This window comes from Pinus tabuliformis, chromosome 9 (genome assembly GCF_031772625.1).
Source record: "Pinus tabuliformis cultivar Carrire ecotype Pingquan chromosome 9, CPIR1, whole genome shotgun sequence".
Classification (NCBI taxonomy): Eukaryota; Viridiplantae; Streptophyta; class Pinopsida; order Pinales; family Pinaceae; genus Pinus; species Pinus tabuliformis.
The window spans coordinates 276,972,943-276,985,151 of record NC_142307.1 but is presented as its reverse complement, the minus strand read 5'-3'; the positions used below and the strand labels follow the sequence as shown (position 1 = coordinate 276,985,151).

Below are 12,209 nucleotides of genomic sequence, written 5' to 3'. Positions count from 1 at the left end.
TGTGATATGATTACAATTTTAGGTACGCCGTCATTTCTTTATGACGGGACCCCCCCAACTTAAATGTGGTCGTCCGCGGCACGTACTAGTCTCTTCTTTGGAATATTTTAATTAAATCCATAAGATTCAATGAAGGCGTACTTGGTGACCTACCTGGCGGTGGAGTAATAGCAAAAATAATTGGTGGAGTAACGACAATGGTGGAGTAACAGTGCTGAGAGAGTAATAGCACAGGTAGAGTAACAACACGGTAGAGTAACAACAGTGGCGGAGTAACAACAACTACAGAGTAATAGCACCAATGGAGTAACAATAATGATGGAGTAACAGCACCGGCGGAGTAACAACACCAATGGAGTAACAGCAATCGGCAGAGTAACAACACTGACGAAGTAACACTGATGGAGTAATAGAAAAAATGGGGTAACAACACCAGCGAAGTAACGACAACGGCAGAGTAACAACACTGATGGAGTAACAACAATGGTGGAGTAACATCAATCGTCAGGGTAACAACAATGGCGGAGTAACAACACTGACGAAGTAACAACACTGATGGAGTAGCAGCACCAACGCAGTGACAACAACGACTGTTACTTGAAAAATTTCTCAGTTTCTCCTTGTCATAATTTAGTTCTTATTCCTGCAAAAAGAAAAACAAGTAGTAACAACATATATTTATTATATATATATATATATATATATATATATATATATATATATATATATATATATATATATATATATATATATATATATATATATATATATATATATATATTAATAGAAGGCAGAGGGATCATTCTCTACACCAACAACCATCAAACTAGATGTATCAAAAAGATGTTTGATGAAGGCATCTTTAGAATTTGGATGGTGGTATAACTTTAGATGGTGTCTGTCACTAGGAAGGAAGTATGATTTTCATCTACTGTAACCAATCTAACTGTGCCATTGTCAAATACATCATCCACTTCATAACGTCACATCCAACGAGTGCAAAGTTTTCCTTTAAAATATTTGAAGTGGTAGTCATATAACAATGCCTAGTCTCCTATATGAAACACCTTATTCTTGATAAATTTATTGTGCCATTTCATTCTCTACTGTTGGATAGCAATGGTTCTCTCGACAACTACTGAATGAATCTCGTCTAACTCATTGAGTTGTTCCAACCGGTGTTTCTGGGCCTCTGATAAGTGTAATCCCACTTCCAAAGCTGTTCTGAGCATACTGATCTCGAATTCTACGGGAAATAAGGGGGATTTCCCGTAGACTAGCCCAAATGGTGAAAACCAGGTTGCATTCTGCCATGTCATCCTATATGCCCAAAAATCTTTTGGAATTTTCTATGACCAATCCCGGCGATGACTTGCTACATTTTTTGTCAAGATATTTTCCAATACCTTGTTTTTTCTTTCTACCTATCCATTCACTTGGGGATGGTAAGGAGTTGTCCCTCTGTGTTTAACCCCATATTTCTGCATAAGCCTCTCTATCATATGGGATGTGAATTATGCTCCTCCATATGAAACAATTTCTCTCGGGGTACCATATTGGGCAAAAATCTCTTCAAAAAGAAAATCTACCACCACTTGTTTTGTTTCTTTCGCAACTACTCTGGCTTCCACCCACTTAGTCACATAATTAGTACAGACTAAGATGTGAACCTTTTGATGAGAAGGTGGGTTGATGGGTCCAACAAAATTAGTGGCTCACTTCTCAAAAGGTTTAAGGACTATCTGGGGCTATAATGGAATTTCATCTGATTTCCAAGGTTGTCCCATCCGTTGACAGTTGTCACATCTTTGGACATAATATCTAGCATCACGAAATATAGAAGGCCAGCAGTATCTCTTTTGCACCACCTTGTGGCTTGTTCTTTTATCTGCAAAATGTCCTCCACAAGGTCCACTATGGGCGACCTTCAATATCTCATAGATATCATCCTCTAATACACAATGCCAAAGCTGTTGTCAACCCCTCTATGAAAGCGGTATCCTACCATCCATGAATATTGGGTACTGTGATGAATAATCTTCCGTTGGTCCTTATATGACAAATGATGAGGTACCTTCCTTGTAGCAAGATAGTTAGAAATATCTGCATACCGTGGAGTGTTAGCAAAAATTGCAAAGAGATATTCATCTAGAAAGCTATCTTTGATAGGTTTACCTTCAGCATTATTTTCTAATCTAGACAGAAAATCAACAACCATGTTGTCCTTCCTTGGTTTATCTACTATGGTAATATCAAATTCTTGAAGTAGAAAAAACCATCTTGTAATACGAAAAGGAGTAACGGGTTTATTCATCAGGTACCTGATGGCTGCATGATCCATGTGTACAAAGGTGGGGGTACCAATGATATAGTGCTAGAACTTGTTGATGGCGTAGATGGAAACAAGGAATTATTTTTCAGTCATTGTGTAGTTTAACTCAGCAGGAGCCAAGTTCTTACTAACATAGTAAACTGCATATGGTACCTTCTCCACTTGTTGCCCCAAAATTGCCCCAACTGCTATCTGGGAAGCATCAACATGAATATGGAATGGTAATGCCCAATCTGGTCCTCTAAGGATTAGATCACTACAGACCAATTACTTGATCGCCACGAAGGTTGCATCATAGTCCTCTATCCACACAAAGTCTGCATCTTTTGTCAGTAATTGAAAAATCAAATGTGTTGTCCTAGCAAAATTTTCTATAAAGTGCCTATAATAACCAGCACAACCGATAATTATGTACCTGAGTGGGTGTTATGGATTTTGAAAACACTGTATTAGCTTTATCTTGGCTCGGTCCATCTGAATTCCAGCAGCCAAAAGCAAGTGTCCCTGGACTATTCTTTTTTTCATCATTATATGGAATTTCTCTGTACTTAAAGAAACATGCGCCTGCTTGCATCTTTCAAGAACTTTTTCTAGCTTCCCCAATGCTTCTTTGAATGAATCGCCATATGCTGTGAAACTTTCCATATAAATCTCAACACTATCATCCATCAGATCAGAGAAAATCCTTAAAATTTCCATTTGGAATGTTGTAGTTTCATTACAAAGAGAAAATGGGAGGACTCTATATGCGAACGTTCCCCAAGGGCATGTAAATATGGTCTTATCTTGATGTTCAGGAGCTATCTGGATTTGGTTGTACCCACTAAATCCGTCCAATAAGGAGAAGAACTTCTTCCTAGCTAATGTATCCAAGACTTGGTCAATGAAAGGTAACGGAAAATGGTCTTTCTGAGTTGCCTTATTTAATTCTCTATAGTCCACGCATATTCACCATTTACGATTTTTCTTAGGAACCAGTACCAATGGAGAAACCCATTGACTATCTGAAATGTGTTAGATAAATCCCATGTCCAGTAGCTTTTGGAGCTCTTCCTTAACAATGTTTTTCAGAGCAGGGTTCATTCTTCTCTAGGGTTGCCTCACAGGATGAAAGTTCTCCTTAATGTATATGTGATGGGTGCATATATTAGCAAGAATTCCCTTTATATCTGAGTAGTCCCAGATGAAGGCTTCTTTGTGTTTTCGAAGAACATCCAAGAGTTGTTTTTTCTGGGAATCTGACAGATCTGGATTGATATTCAGGGATTTTCTTGGTTCTATTTCAATAGAAATACTATCATGGGGCACAACTGTAGGTAGCTCATCAAATCCATCTGTTATTCCAATACTTTCCTAAGTCTCACAACTCAACACAGACTCCAGGATTTGTTGATTCAAATCTAAAACAGAACAAGGATCACTGATAAAGGTAGTAATTGCATCATCTTCCATTTCTACTTTCAACTAGAGAGTATGTCCAATAGTAAGGATTAGTCTTAACTCATTTTCTGATTCGTACTCTTTCTTGTATAAAGATTTCTTGCGGCCTACTGATTTTGCTGATGGGTTAGGTTATGCGGGAGGATATACCACTAGATTCTTAGTGTTTTTCCCATTCAAAATGATCATATGTCCAGACTGACACCCAATAGAAGCGTGTGTGGTTTCCAACCATAATATTACTAGATTCAGGGGATGGCCTCCAGCTGTAGATTACATTTGGAGTACTAGGAAGTCCACAGGGTAGTTCCATGAATTAACCAAAATTGTGATATCTTCTAACTTCCCTACTGGTTTCACTGTAGATCAATCTTCTAGTTATAACAATGTAGGTGTGTGTTTCAAGTTACGAAGAACTAATGCACACATGGTTTCAGTAGTGATGACATTTATGACAGCACCCAAATCTACCAGTACATTTGGAATTTCTACCCCATTAATTTGCGTTGTTAGAATTGGGTTCCTGGGATCCCCATTCTTTACAGGCATGGACCTTCCCATCATGAAATCTGATAGCTTCCCCATTACGTGAATGGTGAGCGGGTCTCTTGATTTCTTTTTAGGATTCTTAGCACAATATTCCCTAAGCATTTTTGCATATATAGGTACATCACTCATAGCTTGCAACAGGGGATTCTTGACAAATAAATTTTGTAACTCCCCTAATAGGTCAAACTCAGCTTGAGGGGTTGGTTTACTCATAGCAACCTTTCTGGATAGGGCGATTCAACTTGGTGTTTTTGAGTAACTAACAGTTGAGGAGGTGTATGCTTTTGTTGACTCGGTTTGGTTCCTCTTAAAATATTTTTGGTTCCTTTTTCTCACTATCAATATGTTCAATGATAATTGGTGAGGGTTGAGCATCTACTGTCTACCCAGATAGTAAATTCATCTCATATAATTCTATGGTAGAGATGTTGTATGAAGGTAGGTTGAGGGTGTCTGCTTGCTAAACCCCTTTATTGTTAGGATTTCGATTGGGTTGGATAGGGAGTTGGGGACAAATAGGCTAATTACCAGAAGGCACATTAGAGGGCAACTAAAGTTGTTGTTGTGGCATTAACTAGTGTTATCGGGAAAAGTGTCTATTCAGAACGACCCTATCCCACTAAGGTGTGACAGTGACCTTAGAAACAAACAGAGAAAACTACTTTCGTATCCTTCTTTATGAACTATAAACGAAGAGGAATAGGATGAACCAACCTGTGTCTTGTGCTAGTTCTTTGATCCAATCTCTCTCCTCTTCGACAACTTCCAGCTACCTCCTCCCTTACTTTCCCAGCTTCACCAAGTTCCTGTAAGATCACCGAAGAAGAAAACTATACAAAGACATGGATTTATATTCATAAATAGCTTAGGATCAGATTTAAGCTAAACATAAAAATGTAACAAACATCAATGATACACAAGCATGTAGGAGAAACTCAAATAGTTTTATTGATATAACAAGAAGGTCCAGGAGGAGTTACAACCAATGATTCCTAATCCAGCATCAACCTCCCAGCATAGGAATCCCCTCTTCACCTCCAACAAAGCATAAATCACCCAATACTCTGATATCAATCTCAAAACCAACAACAATTCTCTGCAATGTACAAAATTCCAGCCTCTGGATCTTTGGGATGAGGGATCCATATATAGATGTATGCCAGGAAGATGAGTCAGCTTATGATTTGACTAGTGGCTTCTCTCTATAAGTTCTTGCTTCCACTTGGAGACTGAGAGCCTCTTACTCATCCTTGGTCGAACTCAATGAGGCAAGTGTCATTGGAGAAGATTCTGGAAGCTTCCATTGTCTTTCCACCTCACGGAATGGCACTACCATTTGTCATTTCCCGCTTAACGCACCCTAGTAGTGCATTCAAGTGCGTTGCAATGCACCTAGCTAGTTTATTTGGGTGCTATGCAACGCAGCTAGCCAATGGAGCAGCTGAAATGATCTTGATTTGACTGATTCTGAGCAGTTTCTGGTGGAGAACTTCTGGGAGAAGCTGTAATTTGTTGACCTTGTTCCTTTAGGGGTCGGAACAACACTTTTAGGGACTTAGGATCCCTCGGTTTATGGATATTTCATGCGTAGATCTGTAAGGCACAAAAATGTCTATAACAGTTGCCCCCTAAAGTATGAGGCCTTTTATCGGGTGAAATGCTTTATTAGGAGGATCTGAAGTTCTTTCAATGCTGGGAGGAGACCTGTAATAAGATACAATACAATACATTATCTTCATACTGTTTTCATGATCTAGCTAAGGCGGGCATTCCCATGCTCAACTTTATAAATTCATTTTCATGTACATAGGACAGACAATCGTCTGATGGTAGACTGATGATTCTGATAGAGCCATCATCCTTTTGGTAGGATGATTATCTGTGCTGCAATGCTGTACATTTCAATGTCTTTATTTTCCTGAATATATATCGCAGCCCGGATGGATGAAACTAGATCCGGGGTCTTCAATCTTGTCTGATCTTCACTCAAAGTACAAGTCGATCCATGTGAGAAATGTTTTGAAGTCGAACATGGAAAGACATCACTTGATTACCAGTCAGTGATGTAAATTGTTAACAAGCGCGAGAGGAATCACCGATAATGATGATGACACTCAAGGTACTGCAGTACAATTCACGTGGTGTGAATAAAGGATTTGGCATCAAACACCACGCAAAATCTTTCGGTCGAAGGTCATTGATGTATACCTGTCGCCCGAAGTGAGAAACTTGCCATTGAGGCATGCAAGTTTCAAAGTATTGAAGGGGGTGTTCCTAGATCAACTTCTTGGATAATGAGCTGATGTCAACAAGAAGTGATCTGTCAAAGGAGGGCCTTAATGAATCCCACATCGATGACGCGGAACGGAGCAAATGATTTTGATGGAGGTGAAAACGATCTGATGATATAGGGTTCAGGATGGCGATCATGAAAGAATGAAGTATAATGTATGTTAGTGGATGGGACACGGGTGACTTCTCTGGATGACTTCTCTTGAACATGTCGGCGACACTTATGTGATGGATTGGTAGCATTTACCCCAAATGTGGATGGTATGGTGTGACCATGGTGATGTGACCGGTGAATGAAACAACCGAACCCGACTCGGACACGGAGTGGAAGTGTCATGTTCAAGAGCGACTTGCTACCAACAAAGGTTCTTTGAGTTTTCTTCCCAATTTTTCCCCAGTCATTGCTGACCAATACCTCTTTATTTTTGTCAAGCTTGAGGAGGATAACATATGCTTGTTCTATAATTTTCCCTTCGGGCAAACCCATCGCTATGTTTTAACGAGCCTAGCGATAGTGAAACTCGTTCTCGTCTAAAGACAAGTTTGTCACTATTAATATTTTTAACGAGTTTAACGACAAAGATAACTCGGTCCTTTTCATTTTTAGAGAGTCTGAAAAGGTACATAAAGGTAACTCCGAAATTCCTTTTTCGTCATCTAATCCGTTAAGTCCGAAAAAGTATAAAACAATACAGAAGGGATGAATTTTCGATAGTTTTAACGAGCCGAACAAAACAAGCGCTCGATCTTTTTGTGCAATAATCCCTCAGGTCCAAAAAGATTAAAATCTAGAGGAGGGATAGGTCTTCCTGTCGCTTTCACGAGCTGGAAGGCCAAAACTCGGAAATCTTTTCATTTTTTATGAGTCAGTTGAAAAGAGCTTAAAGAAGACTCGTCTTTTGAGGAACGAGTGATAAACAGGGTAGCAGCTGATTCCAGGTAAGGTTTGGAATTTTCCAATCACGGTAGTGTCACAAGGATGGCTAGTGAAATCACTCTTCGCAACTGTTCCTCAAAATGGTTAAACAATCAAATGGAGGTGAATGATCGGCCAATGAAAAAGTGGAGGTGACGGTGCAAACACAACCAAGGCTTTAATGGCTGAAATGTTTCATTCACGGTGGTTATTTACCGGGGAATAGTTCATTTTTTAACGAGCTTAAACGCGGGCGGAAACATTTGCTCGGTCTTATGTTTATTTTTTAACGAGCTTGAACTATGTGCTAAAACTGCTCGATTAATCCAGTCATATGATAAGAAAGTCTCATATAATATTGGCAAATTTTAGATTTTTGCCCCACATCCTTTCTTTATTCAAGTTATGTGACGACTAATCCTACGAGTTTAAAGGGTTAGCCTACGGGTTTAAAGGGAGGACCTAAAAATTTAAAAAATAAATAGTCGCCCTTCGCTTGCACTCCAAAAGGTTTGCATGCCCCCAGGTATGAAATATGGTTTCAAGGTTACCCCTTAATTTGCAAACAAAACATTTGTTCTATCAGGAAAGGCCTACCTCTTACAGGTTACCCAAAGTTTTTTTTATTCGCGGTGCAAACAAAACACTTCTTCGGCGATGTTTACCAAGATAAACAAAGGTAAGCGGCTCCGGCACGCTAACTCGCATAACTTTGACAAGAGAATATTATTCTAGAATAACCCTCTTCCAGCATGGGTGGGGTACAGACTAGTCATATTCTCCCACGGAAACCTACTCTATATCCGAAGTTTTCCTGCCGAAGCAGACCAGGACGCATGCCCCCTGGGTTTCAGTCGTATCCCTCCGAATTACTCGCGTTCATCGGAAGGACGGACTGGGATGGTATATCACCATTTAGGGACGGTATATCACTATTTTCTATGCGTGAAAAGACCATTTAGCGATGGTATATCACTATTTTCTATGCGTGATCCGGGAAATGAAAGCTGGTCCACGAGCTCGACCACTCTTCCTTCGTGCGGAAAACACATTACTCTAAAGAGTGAGTAGATGATGGCTCCCATGCAATAAATATAGTCTCGTCCAAGGAGTAGGTTATAATCCAAGGGTCCTTGAACTACCATTATGTTCAGGTGAACTATCTTCCCTCTCAATGTTATGGGCACATCGGGAAGGATCGCTAAAGGTCGACTGGTTCCTCTGTCAAAGCCTGTCAGATTTCTCATCTCAGGCAAAAGCGATGGCGAACCAAGCGCTTTCCAAGCAGTCGAGGAAAGGATACTCAAAGAAGCCCCATCATCTATGATGGTACCATCCATGACCATTCTAGATATTTGAATGATAATTCTGAATGGTATGCTTGCTGGTAAACGGGGTCTGCCTAGTTGATTCCAGTTGAAGGAGACAACTAGGTTGCTTGGACCAATAAGATGAACCAACCTGTGTCTTGCGCTAGTTCTTTGATCCAATCTCTCTCCTCTTCGACAACTTCCAGCTACCTGCTCCCTTACTTTCCCAGCTTCACCAAGTTTCTGTAAGATCACAGAAGAAGAAAACTACACAAAGACATGGATTTATATTCATAAATAGCTTAGGATCATATTTAAGCTAAATATACAAATGTAACAAACATCAATGATACACAAGCATGTAGGAGAAACTCAAATAGTTTTATTGATATAACGAGAAGGTCCAGGAGGAGTTACAACCAATGATTCCTGATCCAGCATCAACCTCCCAGCATAGGAATGCCCTCTCCACCTCCAACAAAGCATAAATCACCCAATACTCTGATATCAATCTCAAGAGAAACAACAATTCTCTGCAATGTACAAAATTCCAGCCTCCGGATCTCTGGGATGAGGGATCCATATAGAGATGTATGCAAGGAAGATGAGTCATCTTATGATTTGACTAGTGGCTTCTCTCTGTCAGTTCTTGCTTCCACTTGGAGACTGAGAGCCTCTTACTCATCCTTGGTCGAACTCATTGAGGCAAGTGTCATTGGAGAAGATTCTGGAAGCTTCCATTGTCTTTCCACCTCGCGGAATGGCACTGCCATTTGTCATTTCCCGCTCAACGCACCCTGGTAGTGCATTCAAGTGCATTGCAACGCACCTAGCTAGTGTATTTGGGTGCTATGCAACGCAGCTAGCCAGTGGAGCAGCTGAAATGATCCTGATTTGACTAATTCTGAGCAGTTTTTGGTGGAGAACTTCTCGGAGAAGCTGTAATTTGTTGACCTTGTTCCTTTAGGGGTCGGAACAACACTTTTAGGGACTTAGGATCCCTCGGTTTATGGACATTTCATGCTTAGAGCTGTAAGGCACAAAAATGTCTATAACAACTAGGGAAACTGACCAAGAGGAGAAGGTCCCTGCTAGTTCAGAGCCCACTAGGGACTTGAACTAGCTTGAGGATCCCACTACTACCAAGGTGGAAACTAGTATTGGGGCCACATGGGCAGATAAGGCATGGTTTGAGGACCCATATTAAAATTTCTAAAATATTGAGATGGATCCGGAAACATACCTTGATTTCCCGTTGACGGCCGAGGTTGCCATGGCTTTCTAAGTCCCATAAAGTACAACTACTCCATCTCTTCGTCTGTCCCTTGAAAAACCACTTTTAGTCCTGTCAAGGATGGGCATGAACTTGTCATATGATTCAGCTCACATAATTCACACTCCTCTACAGAGTTTAATGGACATTCCCTCTATGGGTGTTTCTTCCTGCATGTTGGGAAGAATACAGCCATATTTCTTTCCAATTCTCATTGTTTCTATTTTACTTGCAACGTGTCTATCTGTTCAGACAAGGTACTCAGGATATCAGTCCTCAGGTTGTCCAACAGATTCCCAATTTTTGCTTTTGTAACACCTCCACCAGATACCTTTGTTGATTGGATCCCTTGTTTACTCATTGGAACTCCTCTTGAGCACTGGATACACAACTCACAAATCATATCAAATTTCTCCTTTGATATATCTCCCTTTCCGACAATATTCAATAATTCCAAAGAGTCTTCTCAGAAGGCCCGAAGAAGGATAATTTTCAAAATGTCTTTATCTAGGTTAGAGTGACCTAATCTCTGCAATGTGTATTTAAAACGTTCCACACAGTATTCCATATTTTCATCCTCTTTTTGTGTAAATTTAAAAATCTCTTCTTTAATATCTTTTGATATACAGTAGTCCTGGTACTTCTCCAAGAAAGCAATCCTCATCTCCTCCCATGTGGTGATAGACCTTGCCCCAAGACCCATAAACCACCGCAGGGTTATCCCTTTTAGCGTAGCAGGGAAGATTTTCAATTTCTGAGCATCCGTTATGTAATCATACCCTCGACACACAATGTCAAATTCAAACAAAAACGTGTCAGGGTATTCTGAAGTAAGCCCACAGAAACTAGGTAACTCTGTTAAAGGAATGGGCTTTGTTGGTGCGCCAATCCCTAATTCTCCAATTGGGAAGTCAATAGTAGAGGTTATAGGTGCCATGAATATCCTCCAATACTCACTAGGGATTTTAGCAGGCTCCGCAGGAAGGGTTTTTATCACAGGGGTTCAAGTTGCCTTATCAATTCTCCTTCTATCCTTTAGTGATAGAAATGTCGCTACAATCTCTTCCTCCCCATCACAGTGGTTGGACCCTTTGGATATCCTCTCTGCAACTCCTTCTTCCCTACTGGGATAGATCGTTCCTTTAGATGCTTTACTTGCAACTTATCCTTCTTCTATTACAAGCAATGAGATCCCTTTAACAAGCATACTATTTCTTATCTCTCTAGCTACTAGAAGGGTCTGTTGTATCGAATCAGTAGGGGGTGTTGTGGAAAACACTGCTTGATCTACATATTGTCCCTTAGATTTTGTCCACACACCTAGCCTCACGGCTGCATGGGAAGATGCCTCTAACTCAACTTTTGCAATGATTTGTTGGATATAAGTGTTCCTTCCCAAATCCTGTCCTCCCTTCTTTGGGGCTCTCCCTCTACCCCTTTCAGTTGGCTCTCCGTTCATACAAGTTGGTGTGACGACAGATTTTGCGATCAAACCAAAATGCTCAAGTCCTAGACTAAGGTGTCAAAAGACCATTCCCACCCCAGGATGAGAGATCACGTTGAAAAGAGGGTAGTTAACAGAAAAAAGGAAAAGAAAATAGGAACCTAGGGTTCAGGGCCTGGAGCAGGGCGTCAAAAGACTCCTCCCTCCCTGGGACAAGAACCCAACCAAGAAAATAACACACACACGAGAAAACCTAACACTTCAAGACCTGAAGTAGGGTGTCAGAGGACCCGTCCCTTCCCAGGGCGAGAGATTGGGTTTCTCAAAATTGAAACAACATAAATTTTAAGGAAATATAAGCTCAGGGCCTGGAGCATGGCATCAAAGGACTCCTCCCTCCCCAGGCAAAGAGATCAACCCTAATAAAACAGGAAAACAATAAAAGCGCAAAATAAACAAAATACCTATGCTTAGGACATGGAGCAGAGTGAGAAAGCTCGTTCTCTCCCCAAGACAAGAGATTGACCCTTTGGTTAATACAGATCGTGTCTTTCACCTCGTTAACCTCCCACCAACGGCACCAAAATGTTGGTCTCCAGGTATGAATAATTTATCCACCCCTTTTCCTACATTAATGTATCAATCATGGTGCA

General features: G+C 40.5%; 1 pseudogene; it reads right to left on the bottom strand.

Annotated features, from left to right (window-relative positions):
• Nucleotides 1-2,410: 2,410 nt before the first annotated feature.
• The window catches only part of LOC149148245 (UDP-glucuronic acid decarboxylase 2 pseudogene), a 71,884-nt pseudogene continuing 62,085 nt past the window's right edge, over nt 2,411-12,209 (bottom strand).